General features: G+C 43.6%; 1 protein-coding gene across 11 annotated transcripts in view; it reads left to right on the top strand.

Annotated features, from left to right (window-relative positions):
* LOC126457214 (mitogen-activated protein kinase kinase kinase kinase 5) overlaps window positions 1-12,492 on the top strand; it is a 313,638-nt gene that overhangs the window by 53,401 nt on the left and 247,745 nt on the right. The window lies entirely within an intron of this gene.

Raw genomic sequence — 12,492 nt, 5'->3', positions numbered from 1 at the left:
TGGAATGGGTGGCAGCTGTCATAATGGAGGTACTGTTGCTTGTTGGTGGGTTTGATGTGGAGGGACGTGTGAAGCTGGCCATTGGACAGGTGGAGGTCAACGTCAAGGAAAGTGGCATGGGATTTGGAGTAGGACCAGGTGAATCTGATGGAACCAAAGGAGTTGAGGTTGGAGAGGAAATTCTGGAGTTCTTCTTCACTGTGCGTCCAGATCATGAAGATGTCATCAATAAATCTGTACCAAACTTTGGGTTGGCAGGCCTGGGTAACCAAGAAGGCTTCCTCTAAGCGACCCATGAGTAGGTTGGCGTACGAGGGGGCCATCCTGGTACCCATGGCTGTTCCCTTTAATAGTTGGTATGTCTGGCCTTCAAAAGTGAAGAAGTTGTGGGTCAGGATGAAGCTGGCTAAGGTGATGAAGAAAGAGGTTTTAGGTAGGGTGGCAGGTGATCGACGTGAAAGGAAGTGCTCCATTGCAGCGAAGTCCTGGCCGTGCGGGATATTTGTGTATAAGGAAGTGGCATCAATGGTTACAAGGATGGTTTCCAGGGGTAACAGATTGGGTAAGGATGCCAGGCGTTTGAGAAAGTGGTTGGTGTCTTTGATGAAGGATGGGAGACTGCATGTAATGGGTTGAAGGTGTTGATCTACGTAGGCAGAGATACGTTCTGTGGGGCCTTGGTAACCAGCTACAATGGGGCGGCCGGGATGATTGGGTTTGTGAATTCTAGGAAGAAGGTAGAAGGTAGGGGTGCGGGGTGTCGGTGGGGTCAGGAGGTTGATGGAGTCAGGTGAAAGGTTTTGTAGGGGGCCTAAGGTTCTGAGGATTCCTTGAAGCTCTGCCTGGACATCGGGAATGGGATTACCTTGGCAAACTTTGTATGTGGTGTTGTCTGAAAACTGATGCAGTCCCTCAGCCACATACTCTCGCCTATCAAGTACCACGGTGGTGGAACCCTTGTCCGCCGGAAGAATGACGATGGATCGGTCAGCCTTCAGATCATGGATAGCCTGGGCTTCAGCAGTGGTGATGTTGGGAGTAGGATTAAGATTTTTTAAGAAGGATTGAGAGGCAAGGCTGGAAGTCAAATTCCTGGAAGGTTTGGAAAGGGTGATTTTGAGGAAGAGGAGGTGGGTCCCGCTGTGACGGAGGATGGAACTGTTCCAGGCAGGGTTCAATTTGGATAGTGTCTTGGGGAGTTGGATCATCAGGAGTAGGATTAGGATCATTTTTCTTCATGGCAAAGTGATATTTCCAGCAGAGAGTACGAGTGTAGGGCAGTAAATCTTTGACGAGGGCTGTTTGGTTGAATCTGGGAGTGGGGCTGAAGGTGAGGCCTTTGGATAGGACAGATGTTTCGGATTGGGAGAGAGGTTTGGAGGAAAGATTAACTACTGAATTAGGGTGTTGTGGTTCCAGATTGTGTTGATTGGAATTTTGAGGTTTTGGAGGGAGTAGAGCTGGAAGTGGGAGATTGAGTAGATGGGAGAGACTGGGTTTGTGTTCAATGAGAGGAGGTTGAGGTTTGCTGGAAAGGTTGTGAAGGGTGAGTGAGTTGCCTTTCGAGAGGTGGGAAACCAGGAGATTGGATAGTTTTTTGAGGTGAAGGGTAGCATGCTGTTCTAATTTGCGGTTGGCCTGTAGGAGGATGCTCTGAACAGCTGGTGTGGAGAGGAAAGATTGAGGACTTTTATTAAGGATAGGAGTTGATGGGTGTGTTCATTGGCTGAGTTGATGTGTAGGTGATGATTAGGTGGGTGAGGGCAATGGATTGTGCAGTTTGGAACTGGTATAGGGACTGATGGAAAGAAGGGTTACAGCCAGAGATGGGAACTTTAAGTGTGAGGCCTTTGGGGGTAATGCCAAATGTCAGACAAGCCTGAGAAAATAAAATATGCGAGCGTAATCTGGCTAGGGTGAAGGCATGTTTGCGGAGGGAATGTAAATAAAACTTAATGGGGTTGTCGTGGGGGTGTTGTGAGGGTGACATGGTATTAGAAGGTGGAAAGTGTAACATGAGGCTGAAATGAAAATGAAAATAAAAATATATGGGGAGAGATAAAGGTGAACTAGAAAGTAACTGGAGATCTGTTGTGAAAAAAGGCGAAAAAGTCTTGGTTAAAGCTGGGCTATGTTGATCCTGTGGTGAACTTGGGTTAGTAGGCAACGATGTGCACAAAGGTTAGGTGGTTGTGTTGCCGCCAAAACACGTTAAAGGATGGAGAAATTCGGGAAAATTTCAAAAAAACTGCGTGTAAATGTATTAAAAGGAGTGGTTTTGTGGTGGCAGATTATGAAAATGAGGCTAACAATTGTCTGGCGAAGAAATAATGATGTTAAAACCTGTGGGAAGCGGCTAAAAATTATCAGTGATGTGGGAAAAACGGAAATTGAAATAAAGCAAAAGGTATCAGAACTAGCCGAAATGGTTGTTTAATAGGTGAAAGGAACTGTTTGTGAACTAGAAACGGTGGATTTTACAGCAGCGGTAGTGTTGAAAGCGGAAAAAAATTTTTTTGGTTATGGTTTGGAAGTGGGTGACATATTATTGGTATATATAGGCGGGATAAAATTGTATAGTAGATTACGGTAAAAAGGAGAAGGTGAATACAAAGTGAAACTACTGGCAAAAACAGAAAGAGAAAATAAGACGACAAAAAGATTTCGAAATGCAACAGTGACAATAACAAACGTAATTGTTGGGTTCAAGTTAATGATATGAATATAATAGAGGGAAACATTCCATGTGGGAAAAATATATCTAAAAACAAAGATGATGTGACTTAGCAAACGAAAGCCCTGGCATGTCGATAGACACACAAACAAACACGAACATACACACAAAATTCTAGCTTTCGCAACCAACTGTTGCTTCATCAGGAAAGAGGGAAGGAGAGGGAAAAACGAAAGGATGTGGGTTTTAAGGGAGAGGGTAAGGAGTCATTCCAATCCCGGGAGCGGAAAGACTTACCTTGGGGGAAAAAAGGACGGGTATACACTCGCGCACACACACACATATCCATCCACACATATACAGACACAAGCAGACATATTCAAAGGCAAAGAGTTTGGGCAGAGATGTCAGTCGAGGCGGAAGTGCAGAGACAAAGATGTTGTTGAATGACAGGTGAGGTATGAGTGGCGACAACTTGAAATTATCAGAGATTGAGGCCTGGTGGATAACGGGAAGAGAGGATATATTGAAGAGCAAGTTCCCATCTCCGGAGTTTGGATAGGTTGGGGTTAGTGGGAAGTATCCAGATATCCCGGACGGTGTAACACTGTGCCAAGATGTGCTGGCCGTGCACCAAGGCATGTTTAGCCACAGGGTTATCCTCATTACCAACAAACACTGTCTGCCTGTGTCCATTCATGCGAATGGACAGTTTGTTGCTGGTCATTCCCACATAGAATGCATCACAGTGTAGGCAGGTCAGTTGGTAAATCACGTGGGTGCTTTCACATGTGGCTCTGCCTTTGATCGTGTACACCTTCCGGGTTACAGGACTGGAGTAGGTGGTGGTAGGAGGGTGCACGGGACGCATTCTATGTGGGAATGACCAGCAACAAACTGTCCATTCGCATGAATGGACACAGGCAGACAGTGTTTGTTGGTAATGAAGATCACCCTGTGGCTAAACATGCCTTGGTGCACGGCCAGCACATCTTGGCACAGTGTTACACCGTCCGGGTTATCTGGATACTTCCCACTAACACCAACCTATCCGAACTCCTGAGATGGGAACTTGCTCTTCAATATATCCTCTCTTCCCGTTACCCACCAGGCCTCAATCTCCGCTAATTTCAAGTTGCCGCCACTCATACCTCACCTGTCATTCAACAACATCTTTGCCTCTGCACTTCCGCCTCGACTGACATCTCTGCCCAAACTCTTTGCCTTTGAATATGTCTGCTTGTGTCTGTATATGTGTGGATGGATATGTGTGTGTGTGTGTGAATGTATACCCGTCCTTTTTTCCCCCTAAGGTAAATCTTTCCGCTCCCGGGATTGGGATGACTCCTTACCCTCTCCCTTAAAACCCACATCCTTTCGTCTTTCCCTCTCCTTTCCTCTTTCCTGACGAAGCAACCATTGGTTGCGAAAGCTAGAATTTTGTGTGTATGTTTGTGTTTGTTTGTGTGTCTATAGACGTGCCAGCACTTTTGTTTGGTAAGTCACATCATCTTTGTTTTTAGATATATTTTTCCCATGTGGAATGTTTCCGTCTATTTTTTTATATATATATATATATATATATATATATATATATATATATATATATATTAGACACACATACACACTCACACACACACTCCTGGAAATGGAAAAAAGAACGCATTGACACCGGTGTGTCAGACCCACCATACTTGCTCCGGACATGCGAGAGGGCTGTACAAGCAATGATCACACGCACGGCACAGCGGACACACCAGGAACCGCGGTGTTGGCCGTCGAATGGCGCTAGCTGCGCAGCATTTGTGCACCGCCGCCGTCAGTGTCAGCCAGTTTGCCGTGGCATACGGAGCTCCATCTCAGTCTTTAACACTGGTAGCATGCCACGACAGTGTGGACGTGAACCGTATGTGCAGTTGACGGACTTTGAGCGAGGGCGTATAGTGGGCATGCGGGAGGCCGGGTGGACGTACCGCCGAATTGCTCAACACGTGGGGCGTGAGGTCTCCACAGTACATCAATGTTGTCGCCAGTGGTCGACGGAAGGTGCACGTGCCCGTCGACCTGGGACCGGACCGCAGAGACGCACGGATGCACGCCAAGACCGTAGGATCCTACGCAGTGCCGTAGGGGACCACACCGCCACTTCCCAGCAAATTAGGGACACTGTTGCTCCTGGGGTATTGGCGAGGACCATTCGCAACCGTCTCCATGAAGCTGGGCTACGGTCCCGCACACCGTTAGGCCGTCTTCCGCTCACGCCTCAACATCGCGCAGCCCGCTTCCAGTGGTGTCGCGACAGGCGTGAATGGAGGGACGAATGGAGACGTGTCGTCTTCAGCGATGAGAGTCGCTTCTGCCTTGGTGCCAATGATGGTCGTATGCATGTTTGGCGCCGTGCAGGTGAGCGCCACAATCAGGACTGCATACGACCGAGGCACACAGGGCCAACACCCGGCATCGTGGTGTGGGGAGCGGTCTCCTACACTGGCCGTACACCACTGGTGATCATCGAGGGGACACTGAATAGTGCACGGTACATCCAAACCGTCATCGAACCCATCGTTCTACCATTCCTAGACCGGCAAGGGAACTTGCTGTTTCAACAGGACAATGCACGTCTGCATGTATCCCGTGCCACCCAACGTGCTCTAGAAGGTGTAAGTCAACTACCCTGGCCAGCAAGATCTCCGGATCTGTCCCCCATTGAGCATGTTTGGGACTGGATGAAGCGTCGTCTCACGCGGTCTGCACGTCCAGCATGAACGTTGGTCCAACTGAGGCGCCAGGTGGAAATGGCATGGCAAGCCGTTCCACAGGACTACATCCAGCATCTCTACGATCGTCTCCATGGGAGAATAGCAGCCTGCATTGCTGCCAAAGGTGGATATACACTGTACTAGTGCCGACATTGTGCATGCTCTGTTGCCTGTGTCTATGTGCCTGTGGGTCTGTCAGTGTGATCATGTGATGTATCTGACCCCAGGAATGTGTCAATAAAGTTTCCCCTTCCTGGGACAATGAATTCACGGTGTTCTTATTTCAATTTCCAGGAGTGTATATACCAGCATTTTCCCGTTTGGTGTGTGTGTGTGTGTGTGTGTGTGTGTGTGTGTGTGTGTGTGTGTGAGGGGGGAGGGAGGGAGTGAGAGAGAGAGAGAGGGAGAGAGAGAGACAAACTGAATTTAAACATATAAAGAGGGAACTTTAAAGCAAAACATCAACATCCTTCAGGTCGCCAATACTTTTGGTTTGTAACAACGTAGCGGAGGTGCTGAGTCACAATAGGCACAATAAAAAGATTCACAGTCATAGCTTTCGGCCATTAAGGCCTTTGTCAGCAGTAGACACACACACACGCACACACTCACACTCACACAAGCGCAACTTGCACACACATCTGCAGTGTCAGAGAGCTGAAACTACACTGCGAGCAGCAGCAATAGTGCATGATGGGAGTGGCGACTGGGTGGGGGTAAGGAGGAGGCTGGGGCAGAGAGGGGGAGGGATAGTTTGGTGGGAGTGTCGGACAGTGAAGTGTTACAGTTTAGACGGAGGGCAGGAGAGAAGGTGCGGAGGGGGGAGGGGGTAAGTAGTGGAAAGGAGAGAAATAAAAAGAAAGAAATTAAAAGACTGGGTGTGGCGGTGAAATGACGGCTGTGCAGTGCTGGAATGGAAACAGGGAGGGGACTGGATGGGTGAGGGCAGTGACTAAGAAAGTTGATGCCAGGAGGGTTACTGGAATGTAGGATGTATTGCAGGGAAAGTTCCCACCTGCGCAATTCAGTAAAGCTGGTGTTGGTGGGAGGGATCCATATGGCACAGGCTGTGAAGCAGTCATTGAGATGAGGGGTATCATGTTTGGCAGCGTGTTCAGCTACAGGGAGGTCCACTTGTTTTTTGGCCACATTTTGTCGGTGGCCGTTCATGCAGACAGCCAGCTTGTTGGTTGTCATGCCTACGTAGAATGCAGCACAGTGGTTGCAGCTTAGCTTGTGAATCACATGACTGGTTTCACAGGTAGCCCTACCTTTGATGGGATAGGTGACTTTAGTGTCGGACTGGAGTAGGTGGTGGTAGGAGGATGTATGGGACAGGTCTTGCATCTAGGTCTATTACAGGGGCATGAGCCATGAGGTAAGGGATTGGGAGCAGGGGCTGTGTAAGGATGGACGAGTATATTGTGTAGGGTTCGGTGGACGGCGGAATACCATGGTAGGAGGGGTGGGAAGGATAGTGAGTAGGACATCTCTCATTTCAGGGCACGACAGAAGGTAATTGAAACCCTGGCAGGGAATGTAATTCAGTTGCCCCAGTCCCGGATGGTACTGAGTTACGAGGGGAATTCTCCTCTGTGGCCGGACTACGGGACTTTGGGAGGTGGTGGAAGACTGGAAAGATAAGGCACAGGAGATTTGTTTTTGTATAAGGATGGGAGGATGATAATTGTTACATTACATCCTGAATTTTCCATTGTTTGAATCCTTTTGGTTTATTAGTTACATTTTTCGAAGGACTGAACTATTTACAAAAACCAAGATAAAATGAAAATATTTACTTCTTTGCTTATAGGATACAGAGGTGTAACATACATTTTTTCTAAAGAAATTCATGACAATGAATTGATGTGTCCTGTATGATTTAAGATGAAACTGCCCATTTATCTGTTACAATGCTTAAATATTTGAAAATGACAATCTGTTGTTTAAAACCAAAATACAAAATATTCTATTTATATTGATTGTGCAATGATGTCAAAAATGTTTTATTCAGTACAAGATGTTCATTCTTTTGCATGGTAGTCATTATATAAACATGTGAAACTTGGTCTAAATTCCTGTTGCACTATTGATAAAGTAACGCAGATGAAGATTTACACAAAAGAAGTGATTATAAATAAAATGAAATGCAAGAAAAATAAGAAATATAAATAATGAATGCAGTAACATGGGTGAAAAAATAGCATGATAAAACAAAAGAAATTAAATCAAAATTAATATGTAACATTAATTACGGTGACATGATCAAGGAGTTCAAGTGGAAAAAGAATGATAAAATGAAAATGAGATGCAGTGAAGAAGTTGATAAGATAATTAAAATGATTTAACAAAGGAATAGAAATAAAAAGGTACATTTACAAAATGTAATTGAATAAAAATAATGATCAAAGACATTTCGATGGAAATTGGAATTTTATGTGATGCTCCATAAAGTTTAAAAAGTTGTCTTTCATAGAGTGGTTTTGTTGTGCAACGATTAGGATAAGACCTTCACGTGCAGAAGGTTGTTAGTTTGAATCTCATCAAGTGGTTTAATTTCTTTTTATTTTTAAATTTTTATCGAAATGACTTTGATCATTTTGATAAAAATTTACAAATAAAAAAAAGAAAACACTTGATGAGATTCAAACTCACAACCTTCTATCACTCCACACAACCACTCTATAAAATACAACTTTTTTTTAACATTATTGAGCACCATGTAAAATTCCATTTAAAAAAACTATTATTATTGCTTGCAAATGAGGGCGACCATGGTGACTGACTGTAGAGTGTGATACCTGGGATCTTGACCTACATAGATGATTGTAAAAAGTCGGTGACACAGCTGGGGATCTCTCCTTGTTTGTCAGACTCCTGCTAGATGTTGTTGCATTCTATCTGGTGTCTTTTTGTGATTTTACAGGAGTAATGAAAGCAATTTGGTCTGCACTATTTCAACTATTTTCTGCTGCGTTGCTCGTAATCTCTGTGAAGAGTGCTGTGGTGGCTGTCTTCCTGAACCAGTAACAGTGTTGAAAAATTATGCTTTGTGCCTGGCAACTAGTGACACTTCAGTGTGATTGAGTAATTCCGACTGTTCGAACTTAGGAAAAATTTTACTCTTGTGTTTCCTTATTAATTTTGTTGTGTAACAATACTGACAGAATGTGCATTTGGGGCAGGCTCTGCAGTGTGGTACACAATTAATAGCTCCGGATGTTGAACCTTATGATATGTTTCACTGAATCCAAAATGTTTGATATAAACTTCGTGTAGATGTAAAGAATATCATCTTGGCAGATGGGAGATATAAATGATTGAGGGTGAATGACAGCAATGAGGATATGTGGTATAGATGTCAGTTCTTTTCAGTTTTCTATTTTGCTATCTTTCTCATTAAAATGCAGCACATGATGCAGAGTGTACAAGATACTCCCTCCTCAGTCCCACTACAGAGTTTGTCACAAGAATTGTCATATACCAGTGACTCAGTATCTTCCAAGATTATTATGGCAGTTGCTTTTATAGTTCTCTCCTATTCTCTTGTTTGTCTTATCACTTTCAAGAATACCACATGTCGTACAAAAATTTTTCACCTGAACTTCAGCACACAAATTTTCTGGTGTGAATTGTGCTGAAAACAATAGTTTCCCAATATTTTTTTTTTATTCTGTCGTTGGCTCTTAATATATGATATTGTTCCCAAAATTTGCTCCAGCAACCTTTAAGGTTAAGAGCCTGTTGTCATTTCCCTGTAGCTAACTGAATATCTTATCAATTAATGCAGAAATTCCTTCATCCTAAGATGTCATCTTTTTCTCGATGTAGGCGCTGAGCATATAAAGAACTTTTTGTAGCAACCTGTGTGATACTTTGCATTTGCAGTGTGTAGATGCCCACAAGAGCAGACCTGTCCTTGTGTGGTGACTCACCGTTCATCCCTCCTCTCCTGTGCACTAACTGTAATATGTAGTACTATTATGATGAAGGATTGAACATGATGAACCTGCAATTGTGTGAATTTTTTTTGTTTATGAAGAAATTTGCCAACTGCTTTTGCACAAAACAGTTAATTTAAAAACCAAATTTCCTCCGAACTGAACAAAAAGTCTGACACCATGTGGTGTTGGAGGCCATTCCTTTGATTGAGCTTCTTTTAGGAATCTTTTTATTGAATCTCAACTCTGGTATGCTATTTTCTGCAAGATGCATATGAACAACATGTTTTATTCCCCTGAAACCTTCAGCTTGTCCATCGTTTCCCAAATAACTTGCATTTTCCAAAGCATGTATCCCTTTCCCACCGACATTACATAGTACACTGACAACATTGCTAATTAAATGCTTCTCAGCTGTTTATGTAAAAAACTCACATAATAACAGTGAAGTTATTTAGTCTAGTCACATAAGAGAACTGATGGGAAACTGAAGAACAATCAGTGCTTCTGATGGGGAGAGGAAGTGAGCTTTGCCGGAAGAGCACCACAACTGCTGTACAGAATGACTATGAATCAGTTTCCTGTCTGGCACTGCAGAGAAGTGAGCAGATATTGATGGAGATTCTTTTCTCAAGCATTTCTTGTGTTACTTTTATTAGTAACTAATATTTGTGTTCACTGCAGTATTTACGCATTTAGTGGAAAATAAATACTTCTCAGGCATATTTGCACATTACCTTGCCACCGATTTACAAAGTGTGTTGCAGAAATATTGTTATAAATGTGAAACAGGATGTGATCGTTTCTTGTGACAGAGTGGGGTAGAGTGAGGACCCGTCTGCCTATCCCTCAGTTTGCAGACACAGAAAGGAGGAAAGGTTTTGATCACATTCCATCAACTTGCCTTCCTTCACACTCGACAATTCTTATTCTATTCCAAGTAGGTCTGTCTCTGTTCTCACTATATTCAGACTATTCAGAAGTAAGATTCCACATTTCATACAATGCAGATACTTTAATGTGGCAGTACCAGGTCGGGTTGACGGAGGAGATAGAAAAGATCCAAAGAAGAGCGGCGCGTTTCGTCACCGGGTTATTTGGTAACCGTGATAGCGTTACGGAGATGTTTAATAAACTCAAGTGGCAGACTCTGCAAGAGAGGCGCTCTGCATCGCGGTGTAGCTTGCTGTCCAGGTTTCGAGAGGGTGCGTTTCTGGATGAGGTATCGAATATATTGCTTCCCCCTACTTATACCTCCCGAGGAGATCACGAATGTAAAATTAGAGAGATTAGAGCGCGCACGGAGGCTTTCAGACAGTTGTTCTTCCCGCGAACCATACGCGACTGGAACAGGAAAGGGAGGTAATGACAGTGGCACGTAAAGTGCCCTCCGCCACACACCGTTGGGTGGCTTGCGGAGTATCAATGTAGATGTAGATGTAGATATTACATGGTGTGTGTGTGTGTGTGTGTGTGTGTGTGTGTGTGTGTGTGTGTGTGTGAGACCGACTGGCGGGAGGGGGTGTGAGCGTGAACTGTGGTTACGTAAGATACCAGCAGGGGTTGAGCCTGTACTAGCTCATTTATGATACCATCAACGTCAGCAAGTCATTGTGAGGTAGCCATTAACAAATGCTTTAAGTACTCTGTTCTGCTTTGTGTTGTGTGTTGCTCATTGTTTCTTTTTCTTCTTTGAAAATGAGTGAAGGGATTTATCTTTCCCATCATGTGGCTTCAGTAAGACTCCCAAGACAGAAACGACCAGTTGTTCCTATGACCAAGTGTTGGTTCTGGTTCTGCTTTCGCAGGAGTGCAAATCTGGGGCGTAGACTGCTTGCCCTTGTAACTTTTCTTACCTTGTTGCAGGTTTGTGCTGGGTCAAGGTTACCATTGTAAGGTCCCAACTACTGTCTCATCATTCTATCCTCATGGTTGCACATTTAAGAACTAATATTTTACAATAAATTATTATTGGTTTCTCCATCTTAAGCTTTCTGCAAACAGTTAAAGAGACTTTTACACCAGACATATTTTGCTTTTATTTACAAAGCATCTACATTTTTCATTCTGGAAATATTGATACAAATGTTTGTGTGTCTGTATAGTTTGGTTGTTAAACATTACAAACAGTATTTCTTTATAAAGTAGCCACGCAATTTATTTAAGGTGTTTCTGCCTCTTGTTAGGTGTGCTTTATACAGGGTGGTCCGTTGGTCATGACCGGGCCAAATATCTTAAGAAATAAGCGTCAAATGAAAAAACTATGAAAAACGAAACTTGTCTAGCTTGAAGGGGTAAAGCAGATGGCGCTATGGTTGGCCCACTAGATAGTGCTGCCATAGGCCAAACGGATATCAACTGCATTTTTTAAAATAGGAACCCCCATTTTTTATTACATAGTCATGTAGTACATAAAGAAATATGAATGTTTTAGTTGGACCACTTTTTTCGCTTTGTGATACATGGCGCTGTAATAGTGACAAACACAATTTTAGATGAACAGTTGGTAACAGGTAAGTTTTTTAAATTAAAATACAGAATGTAGGTACGTTTGAACATTTTATTTCGGTTGTTCCAATATGACACATGTACCTTTGTGAACTTATCATTTCTGAGAACGCATGCTGTTACAGCGTGATTACCTGTAAATGCCACATTAATGCAATAAATGCTCAAAATGATGTCTGTCAACCTCAATGCATTTGGCAATACATGTAATAACATTCCTCTCAATAGCGAGTAGTTCACCTTCCGTAATGTTCGCACATGCATTGACAATGCGCTGACGCATGTTGTCAGGCATTGTAGGTGGATCACGATAGCAAATATCCTTCAACTTTGTCCACAGAAAGAAATCCTACAACGTCAGATCCGGTGAACGTGCGGGCCATGGTATGGTGCTTCGACGACCAATCCATCTGTAATGAAATATGCTATTCAGTACCGCTTCAACCGCATGTGAGCTATGTGCCAGACATCCATCATGTTGGAAGTACATTGCCATTCCGTCATGCAGTAAAACATCTTGTAGTAACTTTGGTAGAACTTTATGTAGGAAATCAGCATACATCGCATCATTTAGATTGCCATCGATAAAATGGGAGCCAATTATCCTTCC

Source organism: Schistocerca serialis, chromosome 2 (assembly GCF_023864345.2).
Source record: "Schistocerca serialis cubense isolate TAMUIC-IGC-003099 chromosome 2, iqSchSeri2.2, whole genome shotgun sequence".
NCBI classification, from domain to species: domain Eukaryota; kingdom Metazoa; phylum Arthropoda; class Insecta; order Orthoptera; family Acrididae; genus Schistocerca; species Schistocerca serialis.
The sequence above is the reverse complement of the archived record's forward strand: the minus strand, read 5'-3'. Positions and strand labels throughout refer to the sequence as shown.